Below are 13,368 nucleotides of genomic sequence, written 5' to 3' on the forward strand. Positions count from 1 at the left end.
CAAAGGGGCCTTCACGTCTTCTTCCTTCTTTGGGGCATTGTCTCAGAGTCAGCCACTACCCGGAGACTGGTGGATGGCAGCATGTTCACTGCATGCTTTGCAGCATCTTCACCGTGTAGTTTGTTGAGGCAGCCATTTTGGGGGGGCGATGGTGTCTGTTTGGCAACGATGATGGAGTCAAGAGGAGCTTCATTCGTGGCTCGGGCTTCGGTAGTCAGATCTTCTCGACGTGTCTGAGATGCTCTTTCGCTGGTTGTTTGGTTGCTTTGAAGTCAAAGCTGCAGCGCCGCAAGTCCTTCACATTTCCCTTGTGATGCTCGTCGTCAGAGTCGGAGTTGTCGGTTGTCTGCGCGTGTGGCCTTCTGTTGACATCTGTCGTCATGGTTTTGGTGCAGCTACTTGCGGGGTTGGCTTCGACGAAGAAGGACTATGCTGAAGTCGGAGTTGCTCGTTCGGAGGTAACCGGTGATGACGATGACGCTTGCGACTAGTCGCCAGATGTCTTTTCCTCTTTGTAGCTTTATGTTCTATGTCGATAGCCAGGTTGGCCGGTGTACCGATGTTATGTGGGTTGGATATGTCGGTTTTAGCCTGGTTTCTCATCAATTAATGGGCAATTCTCACTCTCTAATCAATGAAAATGGCAAGTCTTTTGCCTCATTTCAAAAAAAGAGATAAAGGTGAATGTGGAGGAGGGATGACAAGAGATAGGCTGCTTTGTTTTTCACTGATGGTTAAGGAGATGCTGCCTCCGCGAGAAGAAAGACAAGGATAGAAAGAATTGGGCTGCGTTCGATCTGGAGGTATCCAAAACATAGGATTGGAAGCATGTGTCGGAATAGAAGATGATTGCAGCAATAAAATGGAGGAGCAAGAAACCAGAAAAAAGCTTACAACGAGGCCCGCGGCAACGTTTACAACGGAAGATGATTGTAGCTATAAATTGAGCATTGTTTACATATTCATTTTCGGCCCGTGGCAACGCACGGGCAGTCTACTAGTTCATGTAGGTTCAGACGAAGGGCATCTCCAACGTGGATCAGCAAACGGACTTCATCAAATGACAACATACACGTCCGGGCGTGTCTGTGAATAGGCCGTCCATCCAACCATGTCTCTCAAATCCAGAACGTGGGCTATGACTTAAAGTGGGCCAGGCGAGCCGATAGGAGAAAGAGATGAGTGGGAGACATGTTGTGGGGTGACGTGATCCAACCGACGTTGGAGCGAAGGAATGTCCGAACTTGTCCATAGCTTCTCCAATTTGAGAATGGTTTGTGGGATTTTGGGTGCTCTTTCCAATCCAGACCGAATTTGATGATCCGTGTTGGAGGCCTAATAAGTGTCCAGACCCTTTCGGCCCGACATTTGGGACGTTTTGAAGATTCGCATCCGAGATGCTCTAAAATCTAGAGCCCAGTAGGTGAGCATGTAGAATAATCGATCTTTTGGTGTGTGAAAGGTGTGAGAAAGGAAAAAGTAAAAAGTACGATACTATGCATGTGAAGAAATTAAGAGGTTTTTTTTGTGGCGAAGAAATTAAGAGGTTTCTGAAGTGGTGTCCGCTAGAGTGTAGTCTTTGTTGGCCAAAAAACTTCACAAAGGCTTAGCTCTTTTGGCCGATTCTCCCATAAACTTGAGAATCGATCCTCCACCCAGCTTCTTTCAGAATCTTGTACCCATTTTTTCTTACAATCCTAATTGTTCACATCCTAACTAGTTCGAATTGTAAAAAAAATATTTGGGTTCAAAATTAGGATGGTGCCGATTTGTGATGTCATCCGTGACATCAGCAACTATGTGTTCTCATTGATACAGGCTCTCTTTGCAAGCACAAAACTGTATTCTATCGAGCGAGCGCGTGAAATACCTTTTTCTCTGGGGTGAGCGCGTGAAGCCAACCACAACGTCGAGGTTATAAAAAACTAAAAAGCTGATGGCGCCAATAATAAATCATAAAGCCGACATGCTTTATTTTAAGCTGGCTTTTGGCATGTGGGTTCAACCAATAAAGCTCTAATCGAATATATTCCTAGTACTACTAGTACTACTATAATACCTAAAGTTCATGTAAAGTAGCACTCACATCGAAGCTGCTAGCACTAACATCGAAGCTGCCGAGCTGGTCACAGGCGTGCAGCCATTCGGGACCCAGCCTCTAGCTATAAGAGACAACTAACAGAGTTGGCAAGCCGTTCTTGTACATCAGCAAACCTTATTTTTACCACCATCTCATCCTCCTTAATTAGCAAGCCTTATTTTCCCTACTATCACCAACATATCATCCTCCGATTGAGATGCAGATCTTGGCCTCTTCACTCATCCATGTGCTTCCTTACTTTAACGTCGACGCCGGCCGTTGCGGGACACGGGGGCTGAAGAGCTAGAGTAGCAAGTCACCGGGGTACGTGCTGTGGCTGGCCGGACGTCCGGCGAGGGAGGCAACCAGAGGGATGCATGTTCTCTCTGCCGGCACGCGCACGAAAGCAGCAACACCTAATTTCGGATTACCATCGAGGGGGGCGACAATCAATTTGTAGCCCATTTATGTGAGTATTTCTTTTCCCTTTCGGTCCACTGGTTATACGATATATATTTTTCTTCTTCATTCTGTTGGGAGATATGAGGCTAGCTGTACGCCGGGTGATGCAAGTTTTTTGAATTAAAATTCTTTTGTGTCTGTATGTGTTCTCTATGCCTGAAAAAAATTTTGGTGACGATAGTTTACCATATTAATATTTGGGCCAGCTTAATTAATTTGTCAGATCTATCAAACTATTGAACCAGTAAAACACCTGCACACCATGCATGGTTCTCCGATTTGCTGTTACATCCACAGAATTACCAAAATATATTACTCCCTCAGATCCATATTATTTGTCGCTCAAACAGATGTGTCCAGACGTAGATACATCTGTTTGAGCGGCAAGTGATATGGATCAGAGGGAGTACATCCGTTAGATTTTCATAATATACATATTTAAACAGATCAAATATACTATATTTACGTAAAGTTACTTAAACGGAACACCTCGGTTGGATCTAAATGACCATACCTAAACAGTACTTAACTATATATGATAGACATAATTATACATAAATAGAAGCATCAATCTTCATAAATGTATTTGAAGTTCTGAGAAATTCATAACCAGTTCTTCTTAATTGTTACGAGATAAATCATGACAAATATATCATACGACTCCTAGTTGCAGTTAGACATATCTTCATACCTGCACTTGGACACATCATAACCTGTAAATGTCCCTAAATCTTCATTACTGGAGCTAGATAAACCACAACCAAAATATCATTATAGTTGCAGTTAGAGTTATATCATATAACACACGAAAATGTTTGAAGTATACATATCAGCTATTATTATTCTGAATGCAGAAAGTTGATTATTAGTTGAACTATAAATAAAATGTGCTTGTAATTTCATGCCAGATTTAAACATATTATTCCTCAACGCATAGGCAAATGTTAATTATTGTAACGGATACATGCACACAATGGGGGCCGCAATAAAAATATTATAGCCAATGGTATCTTTTGTTATGCCATCTAGTGTTCTACAGATAGTTTCTATATGGGTTATATCCAAATTCCCTACGGGTGATAAGCAAAAACTTATTCTTAGGAATAATACGCAAGAAAAAACAAATCAGGAGTGATTAGGAAGTAACATGAGCATCCGGCAGCGGCGCATGTAAATAAGCATTGATTACTAGAACCGGAGTTTATTAAAAAATCACTTAATTTATAAAAGATGCTCCAATTGGATATGCAAACAAGAATTTGAACACAAGCCAGCCATTTTTGAGAGAAGTGACAAGGATACGATACCCCGAGCAAGGTGTCAAGTCATCCACTGTACCCAGAGGAGACAAGGATGCAAGTAGCTATATGCGCATGACATGGTTCGGTTCGACCAAGGGGCGCGAGCCCACCAGTAGTCTGCCCCAAGCCATGTAACTCTAGCCTGGCCAAGTATATAAGGCAAACTAGGGGCCCTATCAAGCCGGACAAATCATTCTAGAGACATCTAGCTAGGGTTTCTGTTGCGCAATCTCAGGTCCGCCAACACCAGTATTTCGGACCCACTTGCGTCACCAGGCCCAACCGGAGAACAACACCGACTTATGAGAGGCCTTGGGCCTTCTCGCCCCAAAATACTAGCCTATTAGGAGGGGACACCCTGGCCCTTATAAGTCGTGTTATGTCTCCTTCACAACCGATGTGGTACTAAACCCAACAGCTTTCACCTACCCTCATCTTCTTCCCCGGTCGCCGCCGTAGCTCTGAGCTTGTAACACAAGAAAGACATCCCTTGGGAAATCTTCCCGATCACCAGTGAGCACTCGAGCAATACAACCACGGTAAGTAGGAGTAGGGTATTACCTCTCTAGGGAGGGCCTAAACATGGGTAGAACGTGTATCGCGTGCAACCATCTCAATCCGCCGCTCGCATCCCCTCCGAACAAATACAACTTCACTCGACGAACCACAGGTCTGAAGACACCAAGAGTTGATGTGCCAGGAAGTGGTTGTACAGATCCATTTGATCAGACCGAGGTCGCTTCCCCAACTTTGAAGATAGGTGGTGTTGCCTCCTGTTGAGATCTTCTCCTCGGCTACATGCACATGGTCTCCAAGAAGGGAGGAGTCTGATCCACGCCACCTCCTTTAGCCAGGCAAAGGCCTTGCTGCCCAGGCTTCATCTATTACAATCTTGGCATGTCAACAGCCCCGCCACGAGCCGTCTGAGCAAGCCTCTTCATCTTGTTCGTCCATAGATCTGGGTTTTCATCTAGTTGGCAAGATTGACTCATTCTTGCCTATCCTTGTTTCCGGTGCAGACAGAAGTGAAGGACCAACCAGCTATGATGCCTCTCATGAGGTCATCATGACAGGGGTTGTAGCCAGCGCGGCCGCCAACTTCGACACCTTGATGACCCCCATCACCGACCAATATCCTGAAGGGGTGAAACATGAGGCATTGTGCCTTTAACCTCCCTGTCAAGCGGGAAGAGCTCGAGTGCCCAAAGAACAAGCTCGCCACCTAGCGCGGTGGTCGTGTTTAGGAGTCGTGCAATCAAGGATGTCAAGTCAACGTCGAGTTTGGCTTGCTGAAGAAGAAGGGTGTCCCCGTCTTCGACTCTCTGGTCAAGAACCTCGTCGCCGCCACGATGGCATCCCACGCGATCGAGATCTCGAAAGGTGCGGAAGGCCATGACAAGATCCACCAAATCCTCTTCCAACTTGAGGAAGCCGTTGTTCAGCACGCGGCCATCTCTGGGGCTCAGGCCATCTCGGTCACAGCAAGCTCCAAGATCAAGCGCACAAAGGGCACGCAAAATTCGGGCTCCTCTCTCATCTCCCGGAGGCTTCAGCCAGTCCAGGATTGGCTAGCCAAGAGATGGGCATGAGCTCGTCATCGCTCAACGGTCTCAAGACCAGGAGGGGAGGAGAGGCGCCTTGCCACCTCAATCCATTAGCAGCTCAGGCCTTCCCGAGACAATGGGTGTCATGATCGCCATGTTAGTGGCCATCGAGTTGAGGACCCTGACCCTCAAGATCAAGACGATCATCCTCAAGACGATGACATCGCCTACATGGGATCGAGAGCTTATGGCACCTGCATCCGCAATGTCAAGTTCCTGGAACGCTTTCGGCCCTATGGTGTGGACAAGTACACTGACGAGGCCAGACCCAACATCTGGCTCGCGAACTGTACTACACCACATGCGTCATTGTCGGGGGGCAACGATTTGCATGGCTGTGAGATACCTTCCTCTTCATCTGGTCGTGATAAGAACGGCCAGAATAGAAGAAGTCAAACGGTTGCAAACGCAGCCTATGGGTCACATGCAAGCAGGAAAATATCCAGACCTCGGCCGATAGGAGGAGCAAACAGTACGTCGCCCAACGACAAACACCATCACCGGCGACAAAGCTGGATGAACCAGAAGCTGCAAAGCGAAGTGAGAGACAGGTGGATGTGCGCGGCATCTGACGTTGCGCCCCACTCGGCACATAAAACAACAAACTTAAAGAAAAACGAAACCAACTTAAGAAAATTCCCAAAAGCCCACGAAGCATCTCAATTCGCACAAAGCCGAGCACCATTCATGCCTTCATGGGACAGCCTTGGCGGTGCGGCCGGTCCGTCGCTCACGCCCTGAGCCGGGTCACCTGAACAAAATAGCCTAGCAGAGAGCGAACGTGTCGCGCCCGCTCGTACCCCGGGTCAGGCGAATGAAACAGCCCAGCTGGTGACGGACGACACTCGGCCCTAGCCGGACACACTTCCGGGCCCGGCTTGCGCGAACGACGCAGCCAGGCCGGTCTTTGCCCGGGCTGATATAATAATGCGTACATATGTATGATGGTCTCCTGTATCAACAACCATCAGTCTTCTATACTTCAAAGTATAATGTGCTCTACTAATTAAATCTTCAAATATAATGACATAGGATGGTAGGAGTATAAGATAGAACTGACCTATCGGTACAAAATGACACATCTGATAATGATATAAGGTTCGTGTATCGAATTTCTGAAACCCATTCTGGATAATTTCAGTCAAATAATTTATCCAGAACATAGAACACTAAGCTACTAGATTTCCTACCTCAGCAATGGTAGTTCAGCAAATATAAACAGTGTCTTTGTGACTTCTATTAGTGTTATTAAGCATGTCTATATTTCTACTGACTTGGAACCTATGTGCAATTTTATAGCTTCATGAAATGATTATGCAGGAGATCAAAGGAGAATTCCCTCAAGAAGACACGCCTAAAACTGAAGATTTCATGCAAAGGACAAAGGATAAAAAGCAGAGAATTAACCAGTTGCAGAATTTACTTGGTCACTGGACAATGATGGCTAATTTTATCAATACTGAAAACAGACAGAAATTTTACTGCCGCGGACAATGATTATGGAGACATACTCAAAGCAAACGAACCTATGCATGAAGAGCTCTTAACGGTATATATGCTTTGCTTGATCCCTCTGCACACGAACGTGAGAAACTGTGCACATGCACGGAGTAACAGATTACACAATATAAACAAGCATTGTAATGAAACACTGATAGTAAAAGACTTGGGCCGGGTCAGGTTAGCACGGCACAGGCCCGTCATGCCTCGGACCGCCTCGTCCTCAGGCCAGTCGGCCCGGCCAGTCCGCACGGCACGCCGGGCTGCCGTTGGGTCCTGCCGTGCTGCGGCCCACCATGGACGACGACGGCGCTGACCTGCGCTGGGAGCTTGCTGTGGGACAAGGATTGACACGACGGATTCCCGCCATGTACCCCGACTCCCCGTTTGGCTACGCACCATTCATTCGGCTCGGCCAGATCGCGGCGAGGAGAGGGGATGCGGGGGACAGAGCTCCGACCACGGGCTGATGAGAGCGGCGAGGTGCGGTGAGCACGGCGTGGACCGCCCGCGAAAGGCGGGGCCGTAAGCGCGGCCCAGAGGAGCGCCGCGGGGCGAGGGGATCCGCAAGACGGAGCTCCAAACGCGGGGGAGGGTGGGCGACGCGGGAGGCCGTGCACGCCTGCGCGGCCATGGGACAAAACTCGGAGCGTCGGAGCGCAGGCGGCTGCTATGGCTGCGGGCTGTTCGTTGACCTCGAGAGGCATACACGGGCTTTTCCCATGCCGTCCTGTGTGGGTGCCGGCTCTCATGTCGTGCCCATTTTCTCGGCCCGGCACGGCGTGGCACGCCAGCCACCGGATCAGGCCATCCCGTGAGGTCAGGCCCAAAAAAGCACAGCCCAACACTCCCAGGCTGTCCCAGGCTCCCAGCACAGAACCAGCGTGAAGAAACTCTCGCCGTTTCACCCCCATGCATGTGGTCGCTCCGGCAAATTGGCTTCATTCTCCCCTCTGTGATACCGAGGGGCGAGGGCTCCATATCCGCCAGACCTAGCAGATACCAGCAACTCCTCAGCTCCCGTGTTGTTATTGTATGGGCTGCCAATCTAGGTAGGCTTGGTCCAGTTAGTTATAGGAACTTTATGATGCTGGACGATTACATGGCTAATGGCCTAGACCAGTTAGTTAGGCTTGGTCCAGTAGTTAGGATGCCAACCTGCACCCTGGACCTGGAGGCATCCGGCGGCGAGAGTGTGAGGAACGTGCCACCAGGTCGGTGCAAGTAGTTACATGAGAATAGCTATTGGGTGCAGCCGTGCAGGTGGAGTAGCGCACGCTCGGGCTCGTCCAGGATTAATGGTAGACCATTGCAGCAGAAAATGCTATGGGCTCTAGCCGAGGAGCAGGAGCTTAATTAGGGCGACATGGCCAGCATGGCGTGTAGCTATCAAAGAGGGAGCTCAGCGGTAAGCATAGAGTTTTTATTTTTGTTTTTTCTTGGCAATGACGGTAAGCATAGAGGTTAACGTGTACGCCGTCAGGTACGAGTGCAAGAGATTAATTTGTTTATATGCTAGTATTAGAGGTTATAATTGCGCAACTAATCTGGAGTTTGCATTGGTCCAAGAAAATATATGGCCCATTAATTCGATTAGAAGTACATAGATGAAAAGGCCGAGATCATTTGCTTTCCAACTCATTTGGATTTTTTATATTGATATAGATATAGGTGTGTTCACGCCCTCGCGATGCATCAAGGATGCGGGCACTGGCTAACTGGCTGGCCGACCGTAGAGAAGAGGTCCATGGTGCATCTGATGGCTGAGGAGGCCGCCCTGCGCTCACATCAGAGGAACTAAAAAAATAAGGTGCTCTTTCTTTATCTAGAAAATAATTTTTCACTCTGAGTATATTATAGTTGCCACGGCGAAATTATCCTGCATTATGTGACGGAGAGTAGGCTCCCAACTGAGGAGATCAAGAGGCCATGCGAGGAGAAAAGAGAATCAAAACTAATTGTGTAAGGTGAACATTGGCCTTCTCGGAATGAATATACTCCTCCCACTCAGTTAAATTAAGTGGTAACAGAAATTCGCTCTTTCAACCGACAACTCACGAACTAGCTCAGGTAAGCGACCCCCCCCCCCCCAACACACACACACACACACCACACACACACCCACACACAGAGTAGCAACATGAGACTAAACTCGTTGCCCACCACATGCAAATTGAATGTGACTTTTGAATTATTGAGCTTTTTTAATTACACAGGTTCGTGCCCATAATATCTAGCTCTTTTTATAACTAAATTATTAAAAATATTTTTTCATAAAATCAAACATCTGTTAGCATAAAAAAATGACGAGAGCACTAATTTTTCTTGATTCGGCATCAGCATTCATAAGAAACGGCAAAACAAAGTTATTCAACAACATAACAGAAGCCCAAATATTAAAGTGTCCGCAATAGAACAAGCAAGAAAAGCCGCATATCCAACTCTTATGCCTTGTTTGGACCGGTTGTATGTTCTGTACAGGCTACATCTTGGTTCTTCTGCTTGCTTGATGGAGTGCACTGTTTAAGAAAAGATCAAAAAAGCATCGTTAGTCAAACAAAATTAAGACTTCAAAGTGCGGCTTCAAATAATTTCATTGCTAACCCCGTATGATTAGTAGCCCATGATGACACGGCAGCCGCCGATGCCAAGTACAAAGATAAGCGACACAACGGAAGCCCACCAAACAGCCTTGCCGACGGCGAAATGGCGCCCATTGGCGTTGCGGGAGCACGACAACCAATATGCAGTAAGAGTTTCTCCGACTCCTGCGACGAAAATAGCAGCGAGAGCACAGTAATATGCGAGCGGGTGGTGACGAAAAAGAACACCGCTCGCCGGCTTGTACAAGGCCGTGATTATTGCAATAACCAGGGTTGAGAGCTGATCCTCCATATGCCCCGGGAGAGCTGTTGCATCGGATGATCCATGCTAACAGACACCTGATCCGGAGGCATCTGAATAATGTGGTCGTCGTTGCTGTCACCCTGTCCAAGTAGATTTTAATATTTAATTTTTTTGTGTGTGTTATTTTGGGAGGAAGTTTTTTGTGTGTTTTAAGAAGCTATTTTCCCTAAGTGGCCTTTTTTGATAAAGGGTGGATTTTATTACGCAAAATGAAGTATCAAGAGAATATGACTAGAATGAGCATACACACGGCCTCTGCATAGCTAAGATGTGCACAGCCAAACATCAACACACACATAAAAAATCGCCAGCAAATAACAAAGTCATATAAGACCAAAGCTATGCCTAAGTGAGAAAAAAAAAAGCTCCGAAGTGATCAAATCCACAACCAACAAACTACAACAATGACCATATCCAGACCAGTCAACTCATGACACCACAAGGACCACAAGGTTCTTCAACAGTAACTTCTTCAAGAAGGGAACGACGCTCGAGCGTCACCGTCACCGGATCCAACCACCAAAGGTTAGAGTCTAGGTTTCACCTTAAAGAATCAATCCGAGTATATCCAAGCAATGCCTTCACCACAACATTTTATAGACTGGTCGATTAGCTAGTTTTTTGTCACCTAAAAAAAGGGTAGTTTTTTGTTCCTAAAAGGAAACTAGTTAGGGAAGCCTTCATGATTCACGATGATTTGTATTAGTAATTTGGGCAAAATAGGTATATCATCTGCTATTACCGAAAGAAGACAGTTTATCTCACGTTTCTCCAGGAAAAAGAAATGCTAGCGCTGGGGTAATAGATAATCACATACAAGATTCACCTGCAACTGCAGGACGGAATTGTTGTTGGCGACCTGTAGTTGTAGGCCGCTGGTCAGCTGATTTGCCACCTGTCCAAAAACCTGCAGCATGGAGCGAAACCAAATTCACGAATGTAAGCGAGCTTCATGGCCCGTCCACAACAAAATATATGTCTGATTCAACATACCACAAATTAAGTGGTCCATCAATGAATAACACTCTTTTAATGTATACATGCAGCGGCGCAGGTCAGTGGGTATTATAATCCAACAAAAAAAGCACAAAATCTAAAATGCCCAATCTAATCATCGACTGTTAGATTTTGCTACTCACCTATGCAGTAGCCAGTAAAATTAAGGTACATGCGCCAAGAAAATGTAAAATTAAGGTACCATGAAAAAATCTCCATAATTAGAGCTAATACGGTCCTAAACTAGCAAACTGTAAAATTTAAGAAGTGAAGACTCGCAAGGTGTGTCACCTGCGTGCTCAAGTTGAAGATGTTAGAGAACCCCAACCCCATCCCTGGCCCGGCCGTGAATTGTCCGGCAAAGTGCCGAACAACCTGCAGCAACAAGGAAGTTAAGCAACACCTAACGCAGTCGAGGATATAAGGACCGACTAATATTCAGTCGCCCGAAATTTAATTTGGGCCAGTCATTTTTTTAGCTGTGTCCAATAAATGGTTTAACCTTTGATCAAAAGAAGTGACTGAAAACAAAAGCCACTTGAGTTGATTTTGAGTTGGAGACCCAAATAAAAGAAGAAACAAGCCCAACTAATTAAGTCGGTGTTGATCTGGTCTAATGCAGCTATATTAACCGTAGTGAAGCCCAAGCCCAAAGAATATAGTCCATGTTAGCCAATGACATAAGATGGATACGCGCCACATTGTATGCATAATTATACGAGGTTTTTTAACATGCTCCCTCTTACCTGCCCTTTTCATATGAAGGTAATAGTACAAAGTAGATCTGAGCCGTTGATTGCAATAAATAGTGGGTCTGATTAACTCTTACCTTCTTATCGTCCATGTGAAAAGAGGGAGTAAGAGGAAGCATGTTAAAATTGCTTAAATCTAATACTTGTGGTGGTATGATCTTAAAGAATAAATGAAGGAAAATATAAATAAATAAGAACAAGTTTCTTTAAAAAAAATAAAGAACTCTATGAGTGGTGTTAGCTGACAAAAAAAGAGAACAAAGGAAAACAAGAAAAACAAATTTCTTTAAGAGAAAATGAATCAAGGAAGCAGATTAGCCCTAAATTAAGCAAAGTAAACTTAAAAAATAAAATAATGGGATGAATCTATGTGTAACACAATACATCTTCTAGCCTTCTTATTCCTCCCTTTATTAATATACTCAAACAAAAACTAAAACAATGACAAAAATTAAGTTTTCTAGAAAAGAATAAGTTAGTGGCATTTGTATTACCCTTAAATAAGAAAATAAATAAAACAAATAGTGACAAAATATGCACATAATTTGCCCTTTTATAATATGCAAGAATAAGCCTATATTAGTGGAATTTGCGCAAAAATGAAGTTTTCTAAGAAGCAATGAATTAGTGGCAGTGGCATTACCCTTGAAGAATAAACAAAACGAAATAAAAGCTAAACAAAAAATTCAAGAAAGAATGAATTACTGACATGGACAGAACATGAAACAAAACTAAACAAACTTGCACTGAAATTGCACTTTTATTAAATGCAAAGAATAAGCATATGCTAGTGCAGTTTTTGCACTTAGTGCAATTTACACACATATTGTATAATACTTGAGTGTTTACTAATAAACATAATAAATAATTAACTATTACCATTAGGATTACCCTTGAAAAAGAAATAAAATGACAAGAAAAATTTAAAACTAAAACTTGCACACAATTTGTAAAAAAATGTAATTTTTATAATATGCAAGAATAAACATATACTCTAATGAATGTTTCACACTCTAGTATAATTTATACACATGTTGTATAGTATTTGTGTGTATACTTGCAAACACACAAAAAAATATTTTTGTAAGAAAAAATGAATTAGTGACATTGATATTACCCGTAAACAAGAAATAAAATAAAATAAAAAATAAAAATAAAAAGCTGCACAGAATTATACCTTCTATAATATGGTAGAAAGAATGAACATATAGTAGTAAATCTTCACACTATAGTATAAGTAAGACACATGTTGTATAATACTTGTGCATATACTTTTAAACTAAACCAACATCCAAAATAATCATAAAATAAAATGAGACAACACAAATTTTGACAGAAAGAATGGACGAGCAAAGATTCATCTGACTCAAATTTCAGAAAACAGGCAACTTACATATAAAGTGAGGATATTTATATATATAGGTATATGTTTCTTTTGGACTTTGTCTAGCTGATCATGCGAGACTAAGAAAAGAGCACGTACGCTGGTCCACCCATGTTAGTGGTCTCAAGGAAGACCTAAACCATACTTAAATCAAAAAACTAGTCCCTTCATCCCAAACAGTGTAAGAATTCCGTTCATCAAATCCAAGCCAAACGAATCAGTAGAGGGAAAACTGGTGTTGGTGTGCTGTACGGTGTACATAGCGGGTGAGATTTCATGAAAATAACATATACAGTACTGTAATAGGAAAAAAAAAACTAGGCCAAGAAGAAAGGAACTGCAAGTGGTCGCCCTCAATTATTGTTGCATGTGCAAGAGGAGC

General features: G+C 44.3%; 1 long non-coding RNA gene across 4 annotated transcripts in view; it reads left to right on the top strand.

Annotated features, from left to right (window-relative positions):
- The first annotated feature begins 2,151 nt into the window (after positions 1–2,151).
- LOC125542558 overlaps positions 2,152–13,368 on the top strand; it is a 30,674-nt gene continuing 19,457 nt past the window's right edge. For all 4 annotated transcript variants that reach the window (XR_007297946.1, XR_007297947.1, XR_007297945.1 and 1 more), the window contains exons 1-3: positions 2,152–2,549; positions 6,768–6,996; positions 8,613–8,757. This is a non-coding gene — a long non-coding RNA (uncharacterized LOC125542558). The remainder of the gene's footprint in view (positions 2,550–6,767; positions 6,997–8,612; positions 8,758–13,368) is intronic.

The sequence above is a fragment of the Triticum urartu genome, chromosome 3 (genome assembly GCF_003073215.2).
Source record: "Triticum urartu cultivar G1812 chromosome 3, Tu2.1, whole genome shotgun sequence".
NCBI classification, from domain to species: Eukaryota; Viridiplantae; Streptophyta; class Magnoliopsida; order Poales; family Poaceae; genus Triticum; species Triticum urartu.